The sequence below is a fragment of the Harpia harpyja genome, chromosome 11 (genome assembly GCF_026419915.1).
Source record: "Harpia harpyja isolate bHarHar1 chromosome 11, bHarHar1 primary haplotype, whole genome shotgun sequence".
Lineage (NCBI taxonomy): Eukaryota > Metazoa > Chordata > Aves > Accipitriformes > Accipitridae > Harpia > Harpia harpyja.
The window spans coordinates 23,703,071-23,724,146 of NC_068950.1; the positions used below are offsets into that span (position 1 = coordinate 23,703,071).

The following is a 21,076-nucleotide window of genomic DNA, read 5'->3' on the forward strand; positions in this document are numbered from 1 at the left end:
TCTTCTGCAGTGTGACAGCAAGCAATGAAGATTGATAGTAACTGAGAGCGACATCTAATTTCAGCAGATTTTAGACCTTTCACCTGTCACATGTAGGAACACAGAATTGTTTTTTCTTCCTTAAATATAAAAGACAAGTCCCCCACAAAACATTTATATAAATTTCAATTATCAAGTTCAATTCACTAATCAGATTTTTTTAATAAGAATGAACAACGATAATTATTAGACAGATCCATAGAAAAGAATATAATAATTTGTAAACTGAGATTTCTTTTTTTTTTTTTTTTTTATAGCTGCTTTAACTTGCAGGAGATGAACATACATCTGAATCACAGATAGAAGGAATTGGGACATATATCCAGAGAATTTGATGTGGAAAAACTGATAGAGCTGATCAACTCCCAGTTTCAAGTTTAAGGAGGATATTGCTTTTGGCATCAGTCTTAGATTAGGCAACATTACGGTACAGGTTAAAGGTATCATAAGATGTGCATTAGTAGATTTTCAAGGCTTTCATCACAGAGATGAGAAGAAAGCAGTTTTGTAAGTCAGTGCATTACATTCCACAATTAATTATCTACATGTGTAAAATTCTAGTCTAAATTAGCTGGACAGAATAAAAGCATTGATACTTTTATGACCTCCTGGGGTCTTCTACTGATGACATAAATTTTTGTCTTTTAACAGTTATGAAGTCAGCATTTACTATGCAGGACAGACTTGTAAATACACTTACACTCAGACAAAAGATTAAATAACTTAAGGGCCTAGTTCTCTTCTGCAGTGTATCAGCTTGGCTCCATTGATAATTCATCAACTCACACTGACTGTTCAGGCTCAAGATGTTATGTTTTAAAGCCTAAAGTGACTCAGGAAGAAGTTTAGACAGCATCACCTCCCTCTGAAAAACTTCAGGTTACTTTAAAAACAGCAACTCAGCCAAAAAATCTTTAAAAAGCTAAGCTTTCCGAAAGTCTGTTGCCTCAAATGAAATACTGTCTATAGTAAACAAGACTAAACATCCTTATTAATCCATTTTTAAAACCTTTAATTAGATGGAGAATATAGCAAGTGGATAATAATAGGGGTAGCTTGCTGTTTCTCATTACCAGCTTCAAACTGTCTGTCTTCCCTTGTTTTCTCAGACCATTCCTAATGTCTCAGACATGGTTCTCATATACGACATCTAGTCATGATTTCACTCAGTTGGCCTTTTCTTCCATACCATAGAAAATTCTTTTTGGATTCTATATAAGTTTCTTCTCTGACACTAGGTCTATTAGTCTTTGTGTGAAATGCAGTGAAATGCTGTTTGAAGCTGTAAGTGAAAACAGAATAAAAGAGATAAGGGAATTATATTTTATAAAAATCAAATTCTTGATACTTTATAGTCATGACTGATAGCAAACTACTGATGAATACTGAATGCCAGAGAAACCACATAGAACAAGACTAAAAAATAATGCTAAGAAATAAGTGTTGTTTATATCCCTATGCAGTTAAAATGTACCTTATGCAGAATTAAGACCCGGCACAGTTTCCCTCAGTCATCATTTCTAATTTGGCCCACACAATAAGAAACAAACCAACCATACTATTTAATCCACGGCTGTCTGGTTCTATGTGTGTATAGAATTAATATTCTTAGTCCAGTTATGAAGAGTGTTTTCACATCTCAAATATGTTATCATAATTGATCCTAGCTGTCATATCTGTCATATTGATTAATAAAGAATCCATACCTGTCCAACAGCCATAGTAAATGGAGATCATTTGGAATTGGAAAGCCTCCACAGCATTATATAGAGGAAGGAACATAGTATTTGCTTTGCTACCATATCCCTGCTGCAGGCACAGCCCCAGGGCTGCCAATGTTCAGGTTGGAAACTGGCACATCTTAGAAGTACTCACCTAATTTAGAGATTTTAAATAGCAAAACACTCTAATATTAACCAAATATTGGAGAGGAGGGAATTTTTGCAAAGATGCTTTTGCAATATTTCGTCTATCAAGCTGCTGATTTCCAAACCAAAACAGGATACTATGAATTTAAGCTCCATTTTACCTGACTTTTGCAAAGCCCAGTGTATCTGTGTGGAGTATTTGAACGCGACCACTTTGATACAAAGCAGTAAGAGATCAAATGCAGCATCAACGGCCACTTTTCCATTATTAATTTGCATTAAAATTATGTAACTCATGTTACAGCGCTTACCTTGATAATGACATACTTTAAACAAACTAGATCTTTCTATAAGAAAACCTGCCCTACTCTTCCCGAAATAAGCTACAGGTAACAGAAATTTCTAAGTATACGATAGACTGATACCTTTATAACTCTCCCTGAGTGTTCAGTCTCATCTGGATTTGATTTGACCCATGCCTTACCTTTGCTTTAAGCTTGTTCAAAATCTCTGTGTGTTCAAAAGTGTTCAGATGGGCAAACAACACAGGAGTCAGGAGTATGACATAGTGTATACCACACAAATATAACTACCAAAGCTTGGCATTTTTTAGGCTCTTGAGTTCCTCCTGATGAAAGTGATAATGAAATATATCTGGTTTTTCTGAAGGGTCCAGATTTATGCAATACCTGTGCTAACTCCAAGCCTCTGTACTCTTTTAGTCTCAAGCACATGGATTATGTCTAATGCCGCCCATCATTCTGGCAAGCTAGTACAAGGTATGCCTGAGCAAAGACAGGCCAGAGCAAAAATGGTAACTTCTTTGTCATTACATTAACAGTTCATTGAGAAGTAAAAATCTTTCTCCCTCTCTGTTTCCAGTTTTTCCTTACAGTAAATCTTTCAAGAGTTACCTGTAACATTATCAAACACGGCAAATCACATCCATCTCTAGTGATACTTGTGGAGCTCCTGATAGAGTTCTGATTCTGATAGAACTGCATCATCTTATACAGAATTAAATCAGGAATGCATTTCTGCCAGTGCTTTTCATATTATTCCTGCTGTACCTCAGGCAAATTACATTCTTTGCAAAAGTAACTCATAGAATAATTTTCCCAGAGGGCAATCAAAAAAATCTCCCCTCATGTATTTTCATCTCACTGCTTTCTTGAGAAATAAAGCCACTGGCTGTGCTGGCACCTTTGATAGATGACTTAGTGAATTTTTTTGGACATATTCCCTCTCTCTTAAGCATATAAGTTGCAAAACCATTTTTCTGTAGACCCTATATATCACTGAGGTAGGTTCAACCATTCAGTAATCTTGGAAACACACCAACTGACTTCAATCCTGGAATGAAAGCAAACCAACCCAGTGGAAACCTAAAAATGCATTGACAAAAGTCACACTGAATGTTCAGAAAGAGAAAAAAAATTTCAAAGTTGAGCAGAACTGTCTCTAAATGGATAATAAAAACTGCATTATTGCTACAAAACAAATACAGACACAACAAGGCCTCTCTGAGCTTTAGGAGAGTACATATATTTTTTCTTGCTTAATTTACTAATTATATTAGGTATTTTTTTTGAAAATATTCTACATTCCGATCAAATTATAAACCTAACAATTATTTTAAAATAAGTCATAGTTATATACACAATAATTTCCTCAGCAGTATGTTTAATTATATAATTAATCTATTTCTAATCACAAGCAGTGATAAAAACTTGTAATGACAAGTAGCATTTTATCACTGGTATGGTTAATGTACATTTCTGTTCTAAAGCAAGTATATATTTAAATTTTCTCATATTCCTTAGCATAAAATGGCAATAATCTTAATTTAACTTGGAAGTAAAACAAGAGCTAATTTACCTACAAGAAAAGCAAGTCTGGTTATGTAAGCCTTGGGATGAAATTTCACTGCAAATGAAACATTTGAAATGAAAATCAGCCAGTTATACTTGCCTTTTTCCTGGGCCTAGAAGCAATACAGTTGCAGCTCATTCACTCAATCACTTCTGATTTCCAGATTTTTTTCCAGAGGGGTGTTTAAATGAGATACCTAAATGTGTCCAAGTACATGCATTAACAGAACTGACTTCAGGTCTTATATCTAAGAATAATTACAGAAATCATTTTATCTGTCATTTGAAAGACCCAGAATAAAATGAACTGTCACAAAGCATTGTGTCATGTCACCATACACATGCACACACACATTTTATACAAGGAATCAGTTGTTCACTTGATCTCCTGTAGGGACACAGTCTAAGGTGGCAGCTTCCCTTGGGGAATATGCTATCATTAGATTTGCCATTAGGGCCTTTTCCATGGAGAGAGATTTTTCCTGCATCACAGATGAAGTTCTGCACTTCTTGAAACCATGCTAGGTTCAAACTAGAGGCAGTCTCTTCAAGCTGATTTTTAGAAGTGGAAGAGAGGAAAGAGAGGTATGGTGGATGGTGTGACAGGAAGAAGCAATGTAATACACATTTTCAAAATCTTGCTTGCATAATCTGTATTTCAGAAGCCCTTGAGATTTGCATTGCACTATTTACTTCATTGAACATTTCAGCTCTACTAATTCCAACTGTCAGAATTTCACTGACAGTACTAGATTTCTGTGTCATACGCAGGACTACAACTCCTTTTTGAACTTATGTAGCTTAGTCTCATTGTTTCCTGGAATTAATCCAAAAGTATAAATATCAAATGCCTGTTATACCTTTGTGTCTGACAGACAGTAATTTCTCCAAACAGAACATAGAGCTGTTTCAGCAAAAAGCATAAATAATACAAAAAATAATAAAATCTCTCTGACAATAGGAAAAATCATCTTAATAGTCCCACTTCACTCATGGGAAAATGAAAAGGTCATTACATGTCAGAAGACCGTATCTGAACAAAGATTGGGAACTTCACTCAAGAGAAGACAAAATTGGTTTTCGGAAGTAGTCAGGGATGCTGTCATTGTTGGGAAGATGCAGAGTGAGCTACTCCTGCTTGTTATGGAGAGACTACTGTTACATTCCTAGAAAGCAAGTGGGGGTGAAAGCAAGAAAAGAGGTGTTCCCTCTAACAGTCTGTGAGACTTTTAGACTTTGTTGTTTTAGAGAGGATGGCTATACTCATACAAAGCATACAAAATTCAGTCTTATTAAAGTATTTCTGAATAGGTTTAAATTATCCTTTTTCAACTGAACTTATATAAATACATACATGTATATGTGTGTGTTTGTGTTTAGGTATACATATAGAATATATATTAGCTCTCACCTTGCAGTTTGAAAAACTAGCATGTAAAAAAAATATTTTCATCAGAAAATTGCAGGCTAGCTATTATGCAACTATCCACTGTTGTGTAGCTACTACAGTTTTACACAAGCTAAAAAAGTTCAAAAACTACCTTTTTAATTCTTCAGGAAAAAAATACATAGCAGTTTATGTTTTCTCTTGCTTTTAATAAAATTCAAACTTCCAAAACTAGAAACAGGAAAAATGACAAATTAACAAAAAAATAAGAGTTTAAAACAAATCTCCCACCTACTAAAGCACAAAATGTACCACCTTCCACATAATACAGTAGTCCAAGATGGGTAAAGGTTATTTCTCAAGCATCCAAACATATTTAACCATTAACTTCTCCCTTTAGCTCTCCAAAACAATTCCCAAACAATAAAGTTTTCTTTTTCAATTTTTTGAGAAGCCATTCTTCCCTTCCCTTAGGAAAGCTGGAAAATTCGTATTACCTAACTATTAGCACTAACAAGCATGCCTTGCTTTACAGTTGGGATCATAAAAGTTATATTATTTTCCTGTTATCTGTTACTTCAACATCCCTACACCCATGAAAAGATTTCACAAACTCTACAAACTCCTTTTTTTGGTTGACTTTACTGATACTTTTTTAATCCCTTTAAGAGAGAAAAAAATGTTCACAATAACCCAGTCTTCCCTGAAAAAAAAAGAAACAAACAAAAAAAAAACCCCAAACCAAAACTCCACTCAGTTCTGAAACAGGACATGTTTTATGAGGGGTTTGGGTTTTGGTTTTTTTTTCAATGCCATGGCTTAAAAGAGAAAAGATCTAACAAGTATTGGCCCAAAACATTACCTAAACTGGTGGTGGGGAAGATAAGAACATAAATTACAAAATCATATGGAAAAACATAAACGGAGACCAAAAGGGCCAGCAAGTAGATTATTACATCACAGTTCCATTTAAATTGATCCTTTTAAGCAAAACTTTCCATTTCAATAAACTTCATCTTTATAATGAAATATTTGCACTACAAAGAATGAATTAGCTGTACTGCACATTCTAGGGAGACTTCCAATCTTGTACATTTTAAATAACTTAGAAATCAGTAGCGCTTCCCCCTTCCCTCCCCCTCCATAAGGTAGAGACACATGTAGTCTCTTACTACATGACACAGAGAAGTGGAAAACCATGAGAATTATGTTGGGTTGGAGGAATAACCATGCACTGATATTCAAAACGACGTGGTCCTATGACTACAATGGTAATACTGATTACCATCTCAGGATATATAATTCGTCCCAATAAAGAAACCCTCGAGGAATTTCTGGAATTTCCAGGTCCACCAGTAAAATAAGTAAGGCATATGTATATACCTAAAGTGAAGTGTCTACTGAAGTAGCTCGCTGAATAGCATTTTCAGGTATAAAGAGCAGTTATAAACAACAGGTTGACTAAAGACTTCACTTTAGCTCCACAAGTAAAATTAATCTCATCTAACATTAGCGACCAAGCAATCAGGTGGCTAGCTAGTCCACTCCAGTTTTGAAGGTTCCCATTACAATCCATGGTGAGAAGTACCTCCAGGCAGTGATACCTTCTTCCTGTGACAGGCACCTCAGGTTGGTGGAATACCACATAAAGCTACTCATAACCTCAGAGGTTCTCCTAGGCACTTAGTTCTGACTAGATGTCCAGCTGGTAGGAAGGGAAAGTTAGGTGATAAAACTCTTACATTAAATTAACGTGATGGCTCTGGGTTAATGACACTAAAAGGAGAATTAGCAAAGCAGTTGTTAAATTAAATTCCCTCCTCTTCTATCACTTGTTATTTCGGACTGAAAAGAAAAAAAATATTTGAGAATTTTGCTCTTCTATCTCACAGTTCTATATTAGTTATTCTCTTCTTTCATGAACAGCAGTATAGATACTCACATGAAGAGAGCAGCAAGGGCAAGGTGACTGTTATTAAGCAGAGCAGCAATGAGACATTTCAGTGTAGAATATTTGAGAATCTTAAGAACTGCACAGGTTCCCTCCATGTATCTCTCTCTTATCAGTATATATAGTTCATTTTCTCACAGTGTGATGATGACCAACATCAAAGTAGCAATTTTACACTAGCTGAATGATAACAATTCAGAAGACAGATTGCAAATTTCACTATAAAGCAAAACTGTTCAAAATCATATCTAGACTCTACTCTTCCATCAGTGGATAGTGGCTAACTTCTGCAGCATTACTCCAGGTGTTCACTGCCATCAATTTAAAGAAATTCAGCACCCTTAACATTGAAAATGGCTTAAGATACCAGCTTCTGTATAACAACAGTAACAGAATGATGCCATGGCAACTCCTGTTACAAACACCTGAAGAAAATAGCAGCTCCTGTCCTGTGTCTATGCCTCATATATATTTAATATGAATTTGCATGAAAATCGCATATATCCTTGCATCAAGAGATTAAACTTTATTGTCATTACCCATGTAAATTCAGCACAATATCCTGTAAAACTAGCATACCTAGGAAATGTAATTGTTCATGCATTTCATACATGAAAAAGATACAGCTGCTCTTAGCAGGGACCTTTGACTCTTCCTTGGTGAGATATTCTTTTTCCTGATGCATACTGAATTACTGTACTTTATGCACTCCTCATCTGTTATGTTTTTTAAACATAAAGAGAACTTTTAAGTTTATTTTATGGTTCACACAGAATCCAGTGGAAAAATGTTGAGCCTTCTAGCTCTTGCAATTTTTTTTCATGCTTTTTCTGTCATAGATACCTTGTCTCTTTTGAAAGAGCTCAGTGACCTCTTTCATGTCATTTAATTTTATAGAGGAATATCAAGCAATTTGGTGAATATTTCCTTTGGTATTAATTCTTTTGGCATCTGTAGTTCCACTGATCCAGCCATTTGCATTTGTGTAATCAGGACCCACAACAATTACATTAATGACCTTTCGTTCTAATGAATGGACCTTTATTTTTAATTAATAATGTACAGTGCATGTGAAATTTAATGTGAGCCTCCTTAATTTAGACTGAGATAAAAAGCTATTGCTACTGTTCCAGTAAAAACATTACCCAATTTTGGGGGCAATGTTGGAAGAATTCAAAGACAAAAATTGAATGAAATAATATAGTTTTAAATACACATGTTGTTCCTCTTTTAAATATGCAAGGTGAAATATATGCAACATCCAGTATAGCACATCACATATGGACCAAAAAAGGGCGAGTTTCAAAGGTATTTGGGTGCTTAGAGTTTTCAAGGATGATTTTAGTCCCCAAAGTTCTTTTGAAATTCCCATTAGCTGCCAGTCCACATCTATGGAAACTTGAAGATTATCTGGCCTGAAGTCCCTACTTTGTAACTCTGTACTTACACTTCATTCTTTCTCATGCAAATAGTTACAGTGATATTTTCAGGGGAGTACTCACATGAACAAGGCATGCAGGGTTATGGTTGCAACATTGACTCTACCGTACATGGAGCTGCACACACTGTTACAAATTCTGCAAATTAAACTCTTTAAGCTTTCAATGGTAAACCAGAAAGATTATAGCGAGATTCCAGTATTAGGTATATTTAGCCTACAGAGGAATTTTAAGGAGCCAGTATCTTAATTTCAAAATAAGCAGTGAAGACTATATTCTGGGAGGTACTAAAAGACAATCTACATCCAAGCTATCTGCCTACAAAGTCTAAAATTAATACCATGACAAGAAATTGTCCAGGCTCAGGTCACCTTGAGATCTGGGAGCTGGTCCTTTGACAGCCAAGAAGAGGAACTTGTTTGTATTCTGTTACATCATGACTTTTGGATTTACCTTTGCCAAACTCTGCCTTGGTCTGGAAGTCCTCACAGTTCCCTGCCTTCTTTACTTTTTATACCAAGCCATAATGGCAGTCCTACAGGAGGCAGTTAGCTTAGGCTACCTTAGACACAGGGCAGTTTCTGAAGAATTAATAAAAATGGTAGTTAAAGTTTTGTTTCTCTTTATACGCCAGAGAATCACCAGTTCCACAAAATAGTCCTGATTTGAGCATGGCTCATCTCTAATCTTGTGTACTTTGTATTATAAAGTCATGTCAGTCACACTGCTACAGCTGGATTCCTCAAAGGGCCACTTCAACGTTCAGCATCAGAGATTCTGTACATGGTTTTCAGCAGAGGCCTCACCAAACAACAGGACTGGCACACCTATAGGAGTGCTGCAAAGTCATAAGCATAGGAAGCCCTTATTAAAACCCTTAGTCCAGTTTTATAGATTGCAAGATGAGAATATGCTCTGTAGAAACCAAGGATCTGCCTTAAGGTATTTGTTTTTCGTATTGTAAAGTTTTGGAGTTTTTCCTAATTTGGATGCAACACAAAATACTCAGCCTCAGCCTTCCTAAGCATGGTCGTGGATCAGTGCCTTCACCTTTATCTACACTTGCTCTTGCCTACACTAGAAGGAGCAGCTGGGCACCTGATTCATCTCATCTAACTTTAGTCATTTAAAATCCCAGGCATCTCTTATAGGCCACTTGTCTAGGTTCTGTCTACAGGCTAAGGAGAGAGATAGGAAAGGATGAGATTTCTGGAAGTCTGTACTTCACTCCTTTCACTACAGAAGGGAAGTGGACAAGGAGCTTATACCAGACACTTCCTATTGCTTAACTGTCCACTAACTGTTCTGAAGTGTTCATTACCATACAGTTTATACAGAAGCCTCAGTAATTATTGAGCTTCATGATATTTACAGTTTCAAACCTCCCCCAGGAACCAGCATACAGTCTGTGACCTCTTCCTGGTTTCCCCAAACCTCTCCTGTGCCCAAAAGAGCTGAAGTGCAGAAGAAACCTGCATCTTTGTTTCTCATCCTCCCATTCACTTCTTATGAAACTTATCTCTAAAATACACATAATACCAACTGCTCTAAAGGAATGTACTGTAGCTTAATTGCAACATGCTCTGAAATCTCTAAAAGATGCTGCAGAAAAGGAAAGGATTATTATTCTGCAATCTGTATACAACAATATATTTTGAAAAATTACAACAGACGCATGTGGATATATCCCAGGCGAATAGTTCCAAATCCCTTAGGAGAATTCCCCCACTCCCACCCCAGCAAATATTTGTCATTTAGAAGAGTCACAAAGAAATGAAAAACTAAACAACAAGCAAAGCTGAGATATATATATAAACAGCTACCTCCTTTTGAAGCTCCTGAGGTACAGACCACATCAGCGTACAAATTTAAGGAGTAGGTTTTTCATTTCTAATCTTAATAACAAAACCAAAGAAGTTAATTTTGTTGAAGTTTCAGGATTTACTTTAGTTGCTTGCTACTGTATCATGAGGAATAATAAAAGTATAACTCTTAATTTCAAAAGTCAACAACTTTTCCATTCTGGAAATAGTTTTTTTTGTTTATCTCCTGTAATACTTATAATCACGTGGCATAAACTGAGTTTATTATGCTACTTGAAAGCGTTACAAAAAACAAGCATAGTGGAATACACTAAGCCACATATACAGATGAATTGGAAGAATAATAAAAGATAAATTTTTGATTTGCTAATTTGGAATTAACTCTCCTTTCAGAAGATATTCCTCCAAAAGTTATCAATATCACATAGGAACTGCAACCAACCCAGATTCTAAGAATAGTACATTAATAATATTAATTACCACTACTGTGAACAAATTTTCAGAGACCTATTAAATCAACATGGGGGGGGGGGGGGGAGGTAGAGCACTGAGAAAATAGCAAAAAACCAAAGAAAACTATTTTGCCTGAAATTGGTCTTATTCAGACTGAAGAAGGGAAATTTTCAGGGGGAACCAAATAGCAACTTTTCAATACCCACTAGGAGGTTACTGAAAAGAGAGCCAGGATCTTCAAAGTGGTGTATGGTGTTACGGTGTGAGGACGAGTGACAACAGTGATAACTTGAAACAATAAATGATCAGACTGAATATGAGGAGAAGCTTTAACCACAAGGGCAGTCAGGCAGTGGAGCAGGTTGCCCAGGGAGGTTGTGCAGTCTCCACCCTGGGAAGCTTTCAAGACCCAACCAAATAAAGCCCTGAGCAATCTGATTTGAAGTCATAGCTCACCCTGCTTTAAGCGCAAGGCTGTACAAGACACCTCTTGAGGTTGCTTCCAACATAAATTATCCTATGAACCTATACTTACAACATACAGAATAGCTACAATACAGAAGAATCTAAAATGTTATTTCTGACTTCAAGACAACAGTTAGGACAAGCAATGACAGTTACACATCTCAATCCCAACTTGTTATACCATTGTAAAAAGATTTATGTTAGGCATGTGCTGAGGTAGTTGTCTGAGATTCAGCTTATTTAGATATTAAGCTGTTTTTTAATGATTTCTCATGTGGATTGATGCTCATTTATCTGATAAATATAAATAGATCGCTCAGATTTTGTTTTTATAAGCAAATATTTCTTAAAAAAAAAAAAAGAAAAATTAAAAAAAAAAGTAGGAGTTGTTCATTATTCATCATTGTTCCTTCCATCTAGCCATAATAAAATCATCAGCTTCCTCCATTGCTTGTTCAATATGCATAAAGGACATTTTACAACATAGGTTTTAATCAACTTTTTCTCATGCTTAAAATGGATAATGTTGTTATGAAAACAGTAAAAGATTTTTCTTCTCTATATCCTTTTGTTTCCTTATTTAATCCTCAATAGATAAATAATGAAGTTTCAAATTTTTTTAAATACTTTAATTTTCAGGTTTGGTATTAATATAGCAAGTCAATTGAACTGGGTTGAACTGTAAAAGGCCTTTAATTGTAAACTAGTGGGTTATAGTTGAAAAGGATAAAGCTTTCATTTTCATTATTAGATTCCAGGAGAGCAGAAATAAACAGAAAATTACTAAAATTATTTTCAGTCATTTTGATATAATATAAAAAAATTAATTACCAGAAAGATGTTATCAAATTAAATACTATTGTAGTTTCCCTTAATTGGGTTATGAACACTGATAAGCAATTTAAAAAATAAAATATAAAAGTTATTGTAACATGCAAATTGATATGAAAGCTGTAACAATCACTAACATCTGAGACGCATGAAAGTGTGTCAGCTAAGGATCTTCATCCTGATCTGCTATGCTGAAAAGCAGTCATACACACAGGTTCTCACGTTTAGCATTAGTATCTTAGTTCTGCAATAAGTATTACACATACTATTATTCTTCCTGTTATGATTCCTACTGCATTTAATCTGTTTGAATTTAATATGGCACAACCTATTTAATGATATATTTTATACTACCCGTGTCTACATTTTCACTTCTACCATGCAACAAACTGCATTTTACACAATGCATACATTTACTAAGTTCCTATAAAACAGTTGCCATTTTATTGTGTCCTAATATATTTGTATTCAATAGAAATAGCAAGTACATGCCACAGTGATGTTAATATAACAAGGCACTAATCAGGAAGTGACATTTTGAAAACCACTGTATTTTTTAAATTGCATTCATGCAAAGAAAAAAGGCAACTAAAACCACCTTCCTACTTAATTGGCTAGTTTAATCCATAGACCTGTCACATAAAGAACACAACAGCCAGAAATACTCAGTGTCCACATTGCTGCTAAGATTAAAACCAAAGAGAATGTCACCATTCCTTTTAAAATGGGAAGAATCAAGGTAGGGTTTTTATTGTAACAAAATAGCATGAAATACACATGCAATATGAAAATGGAGAGTATTTATTTCTGTTCTCCTTGTATTTCTCAAAGCAGTTTTCCTACAACAATTAAAAAAATTAAAAATACCAAATCCTAGGCAAGTGAAAAGTCTTCCTAGAAATGGTGATGGTTCATCATATATTTCTTGACAGGAAAACACAACTTCTTTCCTTTGAGGCCAAGGAACAGCTGTTTAGTCTTAGGCTGAGATTTTCACAATAGACGTGCTTTAGTTCCCAATCACCAGTGGGCAAGATAAAAAAACCAGAAAATATCTAAAATTCAGTTCATGTTTATTTTACATAGATTTAGAATTTAATAATAAAACCCAGAAAAATCCTTAGTAGGAACTTTTAGAACTCTGGTTGTTCCGAGTCGGAATGAAAATCCAAAACCTGATTGATAATTTCAGACAAAACGATGTGGACCATTTTTAGCTCCTGCAGTCCTTGAGTACACAGAAGTCAGGTTATCTCAGTGTCCTGGTTTAACCCCAGCCAGCAACTAAGCACCACGCAGCCGCTCACTCACTCCCCCCCACCCAGTGGGATAGGGGAGAAAATGGGGAAAAGAAATAAAACTCACGGGTTGAGATAAGAACAGTTTAATAGAATATAAAAAGAAGAAACTAATAATGATAATGATAACACTAATAAAGTGACAGCAGTAATGATAAAAGGATTGGAATATACAAATGACGCACAGTGCAATTGCTCACCACCTGCCGATCGATGCCCTGTTAGTCCCCAAGCGGCAATCCCCCCGCCCCCACTCCCCCCAGTTTCTATACTAGATGTGACGTCACATGGTATGGAATACCCCGTTGGCCACTTTGGGTCAGCTGCCCTGGCTGTGTCCTGTGCCAACTTCTTGTGCCCCTCCAGCTTTCTCGCTGGCTGGGCATGAGAAGCTGAAAAAGCCTTGACTTTAGACTAAATATTACTTAGCAACAACTGAAAACATCAGTGTGTTATCAACATTCTTCTCATACTGAACTCAAAACATAGCACTGTACCAGCTCCTAGGAAGACAATTAACTCTATCACAGCTGAAACCAGGACACTCAGAAATATTTGATTATTTTTACTTTTAAATGGAAAATCATTTATACATCATTGTTGAGGGTAGGAAATTAAAATATTTCTTTATGTATATTAGATTGCCATGCTTTTCAGTAAATGTCAATTGCAAAGATGCAATTAACAGAAATAGCTTTTTTTCTGCCAGGTAGATCATTACTTTAAAACCACATTTCTGCCAGGCTTCATTCTCTGCTGTTTTTCAGCAAATGATCAGATATTAACTGTTGTAGGACTTGCAGAGGAAAATGTATTTGTAACAGTTGTTTAGTTATACTTAAATTCTACCTCAACTAACAAACAGAAAGCTATATAACATCTAAAAATGATTTTTTTTAATAAATATAAGCCTAAAAACATAAAACAGTAGGTCAAAATCCGCTCTCAGTTATACCGAGATAAATCCTGAGTAATCAATAGGCTTCAGTAATCACACCAGATTTCTTTTTGTGTGAAGTATTTGTGAGAGTAAAATTTTTTCCATATAGCCACTTTCCTCAGGATAAGCTGTTACTACAGTAGGTCATATAAAAGCTTTCACAGCTGAAAATACCAGGACAGTGTCACAAACAAACCATTTGTGACAGATGAGCTGTCCCTATATGGCAAACAACCAGAAATAAGATATCTTTTTGTCAAAGGAGCTGAGCTCCCAGACATAACCACGCCTATTGTTCTAATGCTGAAGACATGAGTTATTTAATGACTAAGTCACAACATTATAACAAGTTACACAGGAAAAAGCTTTGCTCTTTCAATAAGTCTCCTTAGTTTATTCCAACTGGCAGAGTTATTGCTACTTATTTTAAACTCAACCAAAAATAACAATTTTCTGTTTCCTACACAATTTAATTTTCCAATATGATGCAAAATTCTGTATTCAAACCACATCATTGCCTTACAGAATCAATTACAAGAAACCACAGGTTTGTAAGAGCTGATTAATAGACATTGAGGATTCCTGGCATCTTGGAAAACACAGAAGTAGTTTAGGTTATTGGTGCATAAAAGCAATTTGATATCTTTGTTTTGAGAAAGAGAATGCAGTTTGGATAACAGCTAGAAGAAACATGAAACCTGGAGAATGGTAGTTTGGCTCCCATGTTTTCCAGACTGGCCATAACATGAAAAGCTTCCCACAGGTGCTCACTTTTGAGCCTACAGTCACAAAAATCACATTCCATTTTCAAGGCATGACTAAAATTATTGACTATGCTGTAGTCAATTAAAACAAAACTGTAGTGTCAGCAACACCATAGTAAAATTTCAGATACATGTTTAAATGCTTTAATCCCTAACTTTTAGAATTAGATTAAAATCTTAATCATTCTGAAGGAAAATTAATTTTCAAGCCCTTATTTTGTAGAAAGAGCTTTAGAATATGAAGTCTAAAGACTGAAAAACCCAGTGGAAAAAAAGAACAAACCCATCAACCATTTGAAATTTCATGATTGTTTGATGAAGCATACAAAACTGGCACTTTAAGTAAGATCTCAATTTTGTAATTTTCTGACTAGCATAATTTTGCATTTCAAAAGACAACAACTATTTTTTAAGTATTGGCCCATTGGAAGAACTCAGAAACAAAAACCTAGGGCTCTAAATCATTTCTGTAAAACAGATTTCATATTCAGTGATAGCTTAGCTGATTCAGTTAAGATCCTTTTTTACCCTTATCCCCTAAAAATTTGCTTTTCAATTCTCAGCTATTAAAATCAACATTGCATTCAATCTGGAATTTGGAGGCTTTTACATTTAATACAGTTGAGGTGTTAACAAACAGAAGGTGAAAGTGAAGAACCAACAGCAAGGGAAATAGAAGGATAAGAACTACTCAGATTTTTTAGCTATAATCCCATGTAGCTAAGGGGTTCCAACTGTACCCTTTCCCCATTACCTTAGTAGTTTCCAGATAAAGTAACTAGGAAGGATTGAACTTGATTTTTTTTTTTTTTTCAACAGAAGAGACACTGATGAACTCACAGATATTGTCTCAATGCCACTTTTCAAAATTTTAGCTGCCTGCAGCAGCTAATTTGGCAAAAGACTTTTCTAATTTTGGCAGAAAAAGCTGCAGTATAAAATTCCTGAGAAGTACTAGGCCTCTCTCATTAAATATTCATTTTGTATACCATAATAGTTTCACAAATCTTAGCAAAAAGTAACTTTTTGCACATTTATTTTTCTGCGGTCCAGACTTTGAATAAAATAAAAAGAATATACTAATGCTTACTACGCAATAGCAACCAAAAGAGATGATACGTCACTCAGTACTAGTCTGTAGAAGTGAACTAACATGACACTGAAAAGCTTAAAAATTGATTTTTGCAAAAACAGGAGGCAACTGTATTTTGTTGTAGTTACAAGCTTACTCCAGATGGTCAAAATTGGTACAGTTGAGAAAACACTTCTGTTCCTTAGAATTCTTCAACATTTTGAGACATATTACTCCAGATTCTTTTGAATATTTTTTATTATTATTCCTCAGAAAATTCAAGTTTTAATTAAGGAAAAAGCATTTAAACTTCCTAGCTCAGATACTTTTTGCTTCTTCCAAAAAGCTACTTGCGTATGCTAAGTGGAGTACTAAAAAGAAAAAAAAAAAAAGGTACAATGCAAAGTTTATTTCAAACTTTCTTAGAAATTACTTTCTGGCAGTTTTGAGCAGAGCTATTAATTATCAATTCAGTATTGCATTTGATTTCCTTAGACCAGATTTAGCAATAGAACTGAATGAAGCAAGGCACGGGGGAAGATATCCACAACATAAGCCTCCCAGGCTTTTATGTTTAGATCAAAGCATATTGGTTTACAATTCTGGGGATGAAGACAGTGGTGAAGAAATGAGGAAGGCTTTAAGTGCTGAGATCAGTGACAGATCTGATCTTAGCTATGAGTTCCACCAAATAAAAACAAGGCCAACGGACTTTTCATAAACATGCCTTCCTCTTCCCAAACTACTTGTAACACTAGCAACTATGTTAATGTAAAAAAAGTAAAATAAAGATATGCAGAGGAAAAAAAAAAAACCAACAAAACTTTTATGCCCAACACAATCACAGAAAGAAAGTAAGTGAAAAGCTGGAGGACCACAAGAAACGTAGCAGTAAAAATGGATGAAAGAAAAGTAAGGTCTCCATTGTATAGCATAGTGGGCTCTTATTCAAGTATAAACACAAAACCATTGCTTCCTCAGCAAAGACGGGAACCAACATACTTTCTTGTAAAGATGCAGTCCATAGGCAGGGGGATATCAAGTAGTAAAAGCTGTGCAGACCACATCTATGCTTGTCTTTGTTTGAGGGTGGGTAGTACCTTCTAACCATTTTTAGTGTTAGTATTCCTAAGTGTCATTTTACCAATAGAGAGAAAAAGCTTTTTGAAGAAAAGTGGGGGGGTTGTTTTGTTTTGTTTTTTACAGTGACAGTATCACTTTTAGTATCATTCATACAGGTGCAAAATCCTCCTTTCTGTTAGTCAGCTGATTTTCTGATTTTCTTCTTTAAACCTCATTAAGACAGCAACAAAGTCAATAATCCTAAATGAATTAATAGTAAATAAGAAGAAAACACAAGATAGCACAAGCTTTACAGAGAGCTTCCATATGCTCAACCAACATTACAAAAGGAATGAAACAAGCTTGAGGTCTATGATTCCTGAGGTCTATGACTGAAAATACCAGGAGGAAATTAAGCACATCTCTCATGAAATCTGTTCACTTTTCTCTTTCAAAACAGAGAGAAAAAGCAGAAGAAAGAACAGTTCAGAAGATACTATCTCCTAGTAGTAATGTAATTCATGACATATCAGCTTCCCTACTAGGTCTTGCACGGCTCTCAGCAGCATCAGTCCCAGTATTCCTCATAACAAGGATTATATCTCTGCCATCATACTGGACAAGCTCTGCATCCATCTGCTTCTTCCCTGGTCCACATAGCTCCAACTTATTCCTCTTTTGATCTCCATAAGAGCAAAAGGGATTTTTGTTAGCTTCACAACAAATGGATCAAGAGCATAGAAATTCTAGCTGTTTTTTTCACTGAGGTTTAGACAGATGTTTGGGGCAGACAACTGATTATTAAGAGGAGAACTGGGCCCACTTTCTATATGGATTAATGTCATAAATGTAGCTCTGAACTGGACCTTTATCTCAGGTGATACAGTACAAAAGTTCAAGTTTTTAGTCATCCCAGAAGTTTTGAGTTCCAGATTAGAAATAAAAAAAATGGTATCATCAAGTTTGACTCCCTTTCACAATTGCTACATTTTTTGCAACAGTTCCCCAAAAAGCTATCAGACACCAAAAATGTCTGATGTAAAATACACGGAATTCCTTTACAACTTTTCCTTCAAAAATAATTTTTAAAAATTTACTTCACTAAATACATGTTTTGTTCAAGACAATATTTACCCATTAAAAGCAAACAAAACTGGTTAAGGAAATGATTCTAAATTTTATTCTTTTTGTAATTGGTAAAATGAAGAATTTATAATAAGTAAAGGAAATTTTTAAAAAGACAATGAGGTATTTTATGTGGGTATAAGCAGCATTTTACTTTTAAAGCCCAATTCTGTCTTAAACCTGAAGGCAAAGTGTTGGGGGTTTTGGTTTAGTTTGGGTTTTTTTCAAAATAAAAAAGTAAATGTCCTGGTTTCGGCTGGGAAAGGGTTACTTTTCTTTCTAGTAGCTGGCATAGTGTTATGGTTTGGATTTAGTATAAGAAGAATGTTGATTACACACTGATGTTTTCAGTTGTTGCTAAGTAGTGTTCAGATTAAGTCAAGGCTTTTTCAGCTTCTCATGCCCAGCCAGCAAGAAGGCTGGAGGGGCACGAGAAGCTGGGAGGGGACACAGCCAGGGCAGCTGACCCAAACTGGCCAAAGGGGTATTCCATACCATGTGGTGCCATGCCTAGTATATAAACTGGGGGTGGAGTTGGCTGGGCGGCAGGGGGACAGATAGCTGCTCGGGAACTGAGTAGGCATCGGTTGGCAAGTGGTGAGCAACTGCATTGTGCATCACATTTTGTATATTCCAATTCATTTATTATTATTCTTGTAATTTTATTATTGTTATAATTATCATTATTATTATTTTCTTCCTTTTCTGTCCTATTAAACTGTTCTTATCTCAACCCACAAGTTTTACCTTTTTTTTTTTTTATTCTCTCCCCCATCCCACTGGGTAGGGGGGAAGTGAGCGAGCGGCTGTGTGATGCCTAGTTGCTGGCTGGGGTTAAACCACGGCAGCAAACATGCCCATGAAAATTTCTGAAAGGCTTGCAAGTTTCTTGAGTAATATTTAATCTACTACTAAAACAATTTGTACCAAAAAAAAAAACCAACGAAATGAACAATGCAGCAGCTGATAGTTTGCACTGGAAGGCGGCAGAACAAGGCAGATAGTGTAATGCAGAACAGCAGCAGGGTGGGGGGGAAGTGATTGTTTACTAGCACTGCACTAAAGCTTTGTTTTCAGAAATGTTATTAAGACAATAAATAGAAATTAATTTAAATCTTCTCTAGTGCAATTCCCAAAGCTAGGTGTCAAATTCCGCTCAAGAAAAGCTCCATGGAAACAAGAAAAGCTTCAGCAGAACAGTATATTTCTTCCCAAATCTAATACTAAATGAATATGGGGAGTACATATGACTAAACTTTGGAGTTCTTAGATGATGGTAATTCAGTTGGATGCTCACATAGAAGTACAGTTTTTCCTTCTCCTCCTAAATCAAACAAACAAAGCATTTTTTTTCTTGTCATCACTGTCTCTGGAAAACAGCAGGTTTTTAATCAGGAAGTGGGTATGCTGACTTTGCTGTATGAAAATCAAGCCAAAAAAAGATCAGGTTTTCATCCATATGAACATTCTTTTTGTAGGCCATAAAATGTTAGCAAAAAGCTTTTTCTAAAATGACCAAGAGTAACAAGTTGATTAATTTCTTTGTTTGTATTCAGTTCATACAATCACATTTTCTCTCCTTGTCCTCAGTTGTCATTTGTCATTCATGCTTTATGAAGAACCAATTTATTGTTAATAATAAATATAACCTGACCAAGAACAGCTGGTAACACAGACATCATCAGCTTTTGTACCTTCTTATAAAAGGTTCTTTTTTCTCAGTGGCACAGTTTCTTCAGCGTAAAAGCAAGCAGCAGCCATGTAGATAGTCTCTTGAGCAGACCTTTTATCAAGTACTTCACTGAACCCAATAAAAATAATAATGCATAATTTCTCAAGCAACAATGCCTGTCACCAGTTTAAACCTCCAAGTACATGAAAGCATCTGGATAGCTATCTAAGGGTGAAATATACTGCTGCCATACAGAGACCAAAAACTGCTCTACAGAGATAAAATGCCCAGAGGCAGGATGTCTGAATCACCCATTAAAAGCCAGGGCAACAGTGCTGCTTTAGTTATTTAGATGAATGACAGAGTTATTGGATCACATCTGAGGACCCCATATGGTCTCGACAGCCAGCTCTGTCTGCGCTACATTTTTTCCTATATATAAAGCAGTCTTCCTCATCAAGCCATAGAGTCTCTTGCCCCCTCAACATCCAGCAAGCATAAAGACTTTTTACCAACCTTCTATCTCAACGCAAAATCACTCTGTACACATACCCTGGGCTAGCAGATAAAGAAATACTGAGGGCAATCTTAAGAAATAAAGATATCCCAGAAAAGATATGAAACGTATTATAAGATCTAGGTGTTTAAAATAGTTTTGTTCCCTACCCTATCTGAAGCATTTTAGGAAATTAAAAAGAAAGCATGATAGGTCATGGGTAGGGCTCAGGAGACTTCAATTCCAATCCCTCCCCTGTCAATTTCCCTCAGCTTCTTTTTGGCCTCAGAATGAATGCATAAGCTTAAACTGGGGCTGTTTACATGTACACTAGCAAAAGAGGAAAGCAGAAAAAAATAAGTGATGTACATAGGAAAGGGACATCAATAAACAAATCAATTTGCTCTCACCATACTGCAGTGACAGCAACTATCCAAGTATGTTGCTTTGTAAAAATGAATTAGTACACTGTGAATTGTTAAAGTATTTCATTTAATCATTTAGACTTATCTGAACATCA

The 21,076-nt window shown here is 35.5% G+C and overlaps 1 long non-coding RNA gene across 1 annotated transcript in view; it reads right to left on the reverse strand.

Moving 5' to 3' along the window:
* The window catches only part of LOC128148454 (uncharacterized), a 174,028-nt gene that overhangs the window by 45,225 nt on the left and 107,727 nt on the right, over positions 1 to 21,076 (reverse strand). The gene's annotated exons all lie outside the window — the stretch shown is intronic.